Source organism: Salvelinus fontinalis, chromosome 39 (genome assembly GCF_029448725.1).
Source record: "Salvelinus fontinalis isolate EN_2023a chromosome 39, ASM2944872v1, whole genome shotgun sequence".
In the NCBI taxonomy this organism is placed as follows: domain Eukaryota; kingdom Metazoa; phylum Chordata; class Actinopteri; order Salmoniformes; family Salmonidae; genus Salvelinus; species Salvelinus fontinalis.
The window spans coordinates 16619552-16627962 of record NC_074703.1 but is presented as its reverse complement, the minus strand read 5'-3'; the positions used below and the strand labels follow the sequence as shown (position 1 = coordinate 16627962).

The 8411-nt window shown below is 41.1% G+C and overlaps 1 pseudogene; it reads left to right on the top strand.

Annotated features, from left to right (window-relative positions):
• Positions 1-352: 352 nt before the first annotated feature.
• LOC129838559 (RAD51-associated protein 1-like) lies at positions 353-4243 on the top strand (annotated as a pseudogene).
• The last annotated feature ends 4168 nt before the right edge of the window (positions 4244-8411 follow it).

The window sequence follows — 8411 nt, the reverse complement described above, 5'->3', positions numbered from 1 at the left end:
GGTAAAGAAATATTGTCGTTCTGCCCCTGAACAAGGCAGTTAACCCACTGTTCCTAGGCTTTCTTTGAAAATAAGAATTTATTCTTAATGACTTGCCTAGTTGACTAAAGGTAAAATAAAAACTGTTCCTTGGTATAATCTGATCCTAGACCTGTGGTGATTGGTGAAAGTTGTATTTGTTCTCAGTAGATTCGCCTCTTCTCACCATCACACAGATGGAACAAGGAGGGTTAGTTAAAAATATCTTTGGGAAGATCTCGTCTCCTTCTCACAACACATTGGAGGAGAAAGCCAGAGGTCCCGCCCCTCTGACATTCTTCTCCATTGGGTTTTGAGAAGGAGACGAAGAGAGGACGCAACGATATTTAAGATGTGAAAATCTCCCTTTGTCTCATACACGTGAAAAACAAGAAACGACGAATCATCGAATCTAAATCGTGAGATTTGTAATCACATTTTCGAGCGGGATGATTGAAAGTTTGTTTTCGTGGACCAGTGACCACTGTTGAAAATCTGCATAGTATGTTTTATGGCTACTTTTATGATACGATCATTAAAACATTTGAGCAATAATATAATTTTGACCATCGCTAAAGAAAAGAAACTGATATGGAGCGACCATCGAGGTTTGTAACCAAAGCTTACCTTTTTTATTAGCTAAGCTTCACTAGCTACAGTAACTTGCTAACGTAACGTTAGTACGAACTGACAAGTGAAGTTTATTGCTTTGCTTGATCTTTAGTCCCGGAAATCCCAGACCTACATTGGTACATTGTGGGAGGGAACCCGTCTGTCTAGAGAGACTGCCTGATCTTGCAAATCTAGTCACTTATAAGGTGTGTGAGTTTTGTTGACAGGAAGACAAAGGTTGTAAATAATTCAGATTTCCAGGACTTGGCTGATGGTATGTCAAATCCAATGTATTTCATTAATTTATGGTGTAAATAGCCAGTTGGTGTTGCAATTCCCTTCTCCTTTTATGGTTTGTATGTAATCATGTGTCCCACTGTTTCTGATCATGTGAAACAGATGATGATTTTGCCTCTGTGAAAGCACCACCCAGCAAAAAAGCCAAGGAGAGTGTGAAAGAGCCAGCGCAGGAGAAGAGCAAGAAACCTTCAAACAAGGCCTCCAGTCAAGAGACTAGCTCGCAGCCCATAGGCCACAAGGACAGGTAGGAAGTGGAATCAGAAACAAGCAGAAAGAACCCTTAAAAGGTTTACAAAACAACACCATATATTCAATAGAATTACATGTTGTGTCTTTGTTCCTCAATATGCTGTGGAGACAAAAGGTATGAAACATTCTTAACAGTTTTGTAGTGTGTGACAGCAGCTATGCAAACAGAAGCATGCATTCAGAACACAGACACACTGAATGTCTTTGTTGCCCTCAGTCAGTGCCCCTTCACCTTATTCTGCATAGTGAGAGATAAACAATAACAAATACCCAGTTGCAGGCAGTATTAGGGACACTGTGTCTAGATGGTGTATGCAATGACATCATGCTGACAACTGGCCCAGAGAAGAACTCCATAAATCAGTGCTCAAACTCAAATGAGTCTTTTAGCCAGACGCGTTGCTTGTGATCTGCCATGCATCAAATCACAAAAAGCCACAAGGTGTGGGGAATCATTGGCAAGGTCTCTGAGGCCAGTGGCAGTAGGGGTGTTTTGATGTGTCATGGTGATACAGAGTGAAAGTCACTCTGAATGTAACCTTGTGATCAATCTGCTCTATGTTGATCAGTATTGTCGGTGAAACTTCCGCACTGCAGGTCAGGATGACCAGAATTCAACTACACTACACATATCACGTGTTACATGTTAACTTTGTCACACTTTTGTCACATGTCCCTTTGAGAAGGCCTTTAATGTAAAATATGCTAACATCAGAATTGTACCTGTGTTTTTCAGGAAACCATTGGATGAGAAGCTGTATGACAGAGATTTGGAAGCAGCTCTTACTCTGTCGTTGCTTAAAACCACAGAGATAAATGAGGAACAATGTTCTTATAATCCAGGTTTTCATTGGACTGTTGATTCTTTACAACTGGTGTTTGAGACACTGCTGTTCAACAGCAAAACAGCAATTTGGACTGGTTTGGCTCCATGGTAGTTTTATCACAATGTGCACACTACAAACAGTAGAGAATGGATGACTCACATTTCTCACTCACTGCCAAAAATTATTTGCAATTTAATTTTGTTTTATTCTATATATATATATTTTTAAAAATATGTCAAGAATCAACCAAAAATAGATGGGGAAAATCTGGATCCATCATTACGCCTTTCCAACTGCAGTGTGGACATCAACCTTTTGGGTATTTATTTTTGATATCTCAAATGCATGGGTGGTGATGCTACACATGCCCACCACTGCCTAATCTATTTAATATTATTCGATCCCATGCTTTTGCATCTCAGTCACTAGTGATCCCTTTGTGATTAGATCATCTCCTCCCTTAGGCCTTGACCAGATCACGAATGATCGGGGATCCCCTTACGCCCCCTCCAGACAGAGGAAGGCAGCCTCCAAGGCTACAGAGCAGCAAAGGAGCATGCTGAAGGATGGCGATGAGGACTACAATCCCAAAGGGACATCAGGTTGTCATAGCAACCCAAAGGCATAGGCTCTTTGTTTTTCTACATTCCAGGTGTATTTCATGACACACATTTGTTGCGTACTGAATATTTCTTTCTATTCAGATTCAGAGAGTGATGCTGATTTCAGTGATCCAGCTGAAAGTGATGATGATGAGTTCACAGTAAAGAAACCAGAGAAAAAGAACACAGAAGGGAAGTCAGCCAAGAAGGAGCAACCAAAAGCTAATCCAAAGGAAGAAAAGCAGCCTTCAAAACCATTAAAAACCAAACCACATTTGAAAGGTACTTATTAGCTTAAAGAACTACGAACTGACATTCTAATAACGCAATCTATTTATGCTCCCAGTCTGCAGACTTTCAATCAAATTGTCCTTCTGTGCCTCTCAGGGACTTCCAGTCTAAAAACTCCCCCCTTAGGTAGAAGTCCAACTGCCAATCAGCCTCCGTGCCCAAGAGGGCTCCTGGCACTTCTCCTATCTCCAGACCTGCAGTCTCTGGCAGTCCAGCGGGGGGCAGAATACCCAAGTGGAATCCTCCAGGTAAGACTGACTGAAAGGTCAAGGAGGTCATCGAAATCTCATAAGCAGGTGTAGGACTGCATGTTTGTTAACAAGGTTGTGCCTTGTATTCAGGCATTTTAAGACCCAGTTCACCCATTATTTTTTATCATACAACTTGTCATCAGGTCACGTTGGAAGAAGTCCCTGCTCATCACAGAGTGCCCCAGTGAAGTCTCCAGGGCAGGGTCTAAGACTTGGACTGTCTCGCATGGTGCGGGATGCATGGTGCTGCAGTGTTGCTAGTCACTGACCCCACCTATCTATTAGACAGGAGCTCTGTGCCTCTCTGCGTAATTGACAGTTGACTTTCACAATTTCTTTTGTAATCCTCTAGATCTGTCTATTTTATAAGAGGCATTAGAATTGTACTGCTAATTGTTATTAGTCTGGGGTCGTACATGCTCTCCTTTTTATAACAGCTCATCTTTTGGACCATTTGACTTATCAAAGGTCAGTTCCCAACTTTTACTGTTATTCGGCCTACAGCAAAGCCTTCAGATTTCAAACCCTTTGTGTCTTTTATTATTTCAGAGAGGATTTTTGTCTTCTGTCTGTTTTTAGTTTTCACTCCAACATGTAAATGAAATGGTGCAATGGCGCACTCTGCTGGATGTAATTATCTGAAAATGCTAAATTATCATGGTTAAAGTGGCAATCAGTTGAATCAATAACAAAGCAGAGACCCGCCCCTGTTTTGGTAAAAAGCTGAGGCATGAGGCTGGAGAAATGTAACCACGCTGAAATTCATCGTCAAAGCTGTGGATGCCAAGGACTGACCACCCGTGATATCAAAACTATAGTTTTAACCATGTTTTGAGGCTATATACCCAATGGGCAAAAACTGGTTGAATCAACTTTGTTTCCACGCCATTTCAACCCAAAAAATATATGTGATGAAGTTGAATCAACGTGAAAAACTGATTGGATTTACTAAAAGTCACGGTAAGGGCATTACATTTTTTTTTTCATCCACTTTTAACCTAAAACGACATGACATTTGTTGTTAATTTCATGTTAAATTCGTGTTAGTTGACAAGTAAACCAAATGTAAATAAAAACGAGAAGTTGAACTGAAGGCTGTGCCCAGTGGGTAGTGTTTGTTTGCATTTTAATTGATTTATTGTTTATTTCACAAACATTGGAGTAAAAACAAAGCTTATTTTAAAAGTTAAATAATGGATGTAGCAACTACAGAATGCCCCTTTATATAACGTTTTACCTTGATTTTATGAACATCCAGTAGAATAGACTACGTACGTGTTCTATTTGTGTTTAAAGTTTTGTGGATTTTGTTCAGCGAAAGCGTTGTACAATGTGTAAATAAAAACATTAAAAAAAACATTAAAGATTCAATATAAACTATACGTTTTTATGTAGTGAGCATGTTTCCAGTATAGCCTGTATAGGGCTAATGAGTTTGTGCAACATCTCCCCTGTGGTATGGAACATTGTGGAAATGTTGTTTTTTGAGTGAATGATAATGCTAATTTCTCCCAAAACCAGAAATGGAAAGTGAATTACCAAACATTATCATGATTTTTAGCGTTACATAATGCGTTGTTTTACGTGTTGATTTCACTTTTAGCGCTGATCAGTCAACAGCGCGCCGCCGTCAGTCCGAATGTATCTCCATTACGACGTCATGAAATCACAATGACATGACGCGAATGTATGCATAGTCAGTTTGACCATTGCGTTTGACTGAGTTCAATATTTAGTTTAGTCTGTTACCTTGCAGCAGTAAACACCGAACATGAGCGAAGTAAATCTATCCAATGAGCGAAAGTAAGTGTGAATTAGTAGTATAACTACCATTTCCGATTTTGTTTATCAATAATTTTTTTTAAATCGTGAATTTGCCAAATTTTCGAGTACATTTCAATTTATTCATTCTATTGCTGTGTTATTTACTCATCAACTGACTGTATGCGAACATCTAAAGGGATAACAGACAAATGATTTAAAAAACTTGCTCACAAAAGATAATTCCACTATTTAAAAAAACAAAAAGAAGCCCTGGATGTCAAAAATCTTCAGAGACTCTTTAAACATCTCAAGTTGATGACCATTCTGTTTCAATAGGAAAGAAATGAAAAATAAATTGAAGAGATTTATCGAAAACAGGAGCCAACTTCTCCCATTGTTGAAAAAGGTACTGTATTCCTCTTGATATTTACAATATAGGCATTTAGCAGACACTTAGATTGTCTTGACCACCTGAGATCAGCCCACAATCCAACAGTCAGATTTGCCTAACAAAACTCCAGCCTTGAATCCAACTGCGCCTACCACAGGAAGAAGGTAAGCTTACCATCAATCTGAAGCCCAACCCCAGTTCCATTTCAATCCTCTGGCAATTAAAAAAGACCATATATTGATATCTGAATAGCACAGTCTCTGCACAGGCTGAATTCTATGCAATGCTGCAGTTCCAACTAATTGAAACAATAGTCAGTATCCTCTGTGACTGGGATCTGCAGTAGGCTACCTGAGATTTGGGATACAAATAGCTGGACCACTGGAGAACAGGATAGGAAGTGTGGAATGAAAAAAATCCACCAAGAAAAAAAGAGTGGGAGACTCCCTGATCCAGTGGTGCTAATTCATTGCATGTAGTATACCAGTGAGAGGAAGCCTGAAAACAAAGGCAGGAGTATGAAATGGTGAGATGATGAATTCCCTCTACACGCCATGCACTAAGGAAACATCTCCGTGCTACTAGATATGTTGTTATACAGACTTCTCTGATCAAATGTCTATTTAGGGCTGCTGGCTGCGGCACGATCTGCCACAAACTCTGGAACGTACTATCAGAACTCAGCAGGGGCTGATAATGAAAGTGAAGAAAAAGACATGAGCATTTCTTGATTTAAAGCTTGCTTTCATTGGTTCCTATTGGACTCAAAAGAAACATCACATTATGCATTTTGTTTCAGGTAAAATGCTCATGGCTGTACATTGTTCCCATATGTGGTTGCAAACGGTGGCAACCAAAAATGGCCTCTTAGAGCACTAGCCCATTGCCCTTGGCAGGGGGTGGAGGAGGTGACGTAAACCTGTCTTGGCTTACCTGGCTGACATTGAGCCAGACTGCCTGTCTCATCTCCAGCACCATGGACAGCGGACAGGGGAACAGAGAGTGCAGCTCACCCCACCCCACCACCTGGCGGATGTGCCGACAGATGGTTCAGAGTGGTAGACAATGCAAACAGGTCGCTTACACCGTGTTCAGGGTTTATGGGGGAGTGATAAGCCAAAGGCGTTGGGTGCTCTACAACATGTTATACATGCGATATAGACAGTCCACTGAGCAGTCATTTCATACATGGCGATGGACATTTCTGTTTTGTCTGTGGTGTGTGTCCCGTGTTTTCCTGGTCTTGTTGGAGGCATTCTCAACAAAGTATTTAGCTGGAAATTGGAAATTAAGCATCTTCTAATCATGAAAGCTACATTTTATTATTTAAAGTGTCCCCCCCTCCCCCTCATTGTATGTTGTGGAGTTAAATCTCTGTTACAGCACAAAGAAAAGCAAGTATGTGCATTCTCTGACCCCTTGTAGCTAAGTCAAATAACCCACACATTCCCAGAGGAATGAACCTGAAAGGTAGCCCACTCTGTCATTCACTTCCCATTCCTCAGCCACCGCCTGCCTGAGGTGTCTGTCTGTCTGTCTGCCTGCCTGTCTGTCTGGGACAGTTGTGTCACCACCACTGCTCAGTCAAAAGGATAGAGTTCACTCTGACCAGCAAGGTTAGACCGGTTCTGACCCCTGACAGACAGTACTGTTTAGGGTAAAGCCAGCAGTGCCAGATTAGTCTACTCAAGACAATATTTTGTCTAATTGACTCTGTACGCAGATAGAAGCAGATACAATCTGTGTTATAGTATGGGTCCTTGGGAAAGGCCAGCTACACGGGCCAAGCCTATCTGTCCCCGGCCTGTTCTGGGACATGAAGATGACAAGGTAAGACTCAAAACAGGGCTGATTACTAATGCCTGTTTTGACTTTATTTGGATCAGCAGTTGAAGAGGTGGTTGATATTGAATGCTCTTAGTTATTGTTGGATTTACCTTGGACTCGATCATAGAAATTCAAACTGCATGAAGGGCATTTGGTTTGTGTGTGGAGATCTAGACAATAGAGATGTAGGCTTGGCCACTGTGTTTTAGTTCTATTGCTATAGTTAACACTGCATTGTGTGCTCTCAGGGTTGTGTTGCTATTGATGTCCACCACAGTGCTTATGCTCCTAGCTCTGCTCCTTCCAGAGTGGTTTTCCTCTGTGTCTCTGTGGCAGTCAGTCCAGGGCAGGCTACTAATGGGATTTAGCCTGATCTGGATTAGACCAGTGGGTGGTCCCTCCATACTCCTTAGCCTTGGATGCCTCCTACTACTAAAGTTAGAGAATAAACACCCACCAACAACACAGGTCTACTGGTGCACTCCATCATGCTGCAGGAAAAACACACCTTTGTTTCCACTAGAAAATAAAAAGGGCTATGTTTTACCTTTGCGCAATTGTTTCCAGTTGGTCTAGTGTTATGAGACAAAAAATAGTGTCAAAAAATAGTGTGGACAATGACCCTTTGCCCAATAGTGCAGTTGAGGTAAAACTGCTACACTGCATTAATAAAACTCTCTTCATAACAATTATTGTGCTCAGCCTATAGCCATGAACAGATAAAGGCTGGAGGCTTACTAGTGAGGACTGGTTGTGACTGTATACGCATCTTCAATATTGTGGACTGAAGCTGGAAATCATATCACCATGGAGACTGCAGCTTGTGTAATGGCAAAAAAAACATATATGGATGGTATATCAAAGGTGAGAGAAATACACTGGGTAGCAATGGAAAGAAAACAGCTATTTTCTGTCAGCACTAAAAAAAAACGTGTTATGAAACGACCAGTTATGTAGTCGTGTCTACCCCCGAGATGACTGACCGTGCCGGCGTAGGCTTCAGTAGAACATACTGTACCACCCACTTCACGCTTGGGGTATGTAGGATGAATCATATGAAGGTGTAGATGGCTCTCCTCCACATCTCAAAGGATTCTCCACTCTGGATGAGCTAGCACATGGTTTGCCTTGATGTGAAATTCACTTTCAATTATAAGGTGTGCGTGTGCGTGCATTCGTTTTTTACAATAACTGTACCAGAAGTCCTCACAAGATTGGTAAACCAAAGAACATTTTGAGAAGTGAGATCCTCTATAAAAAGGCTGTTTTAGGCTAAGGT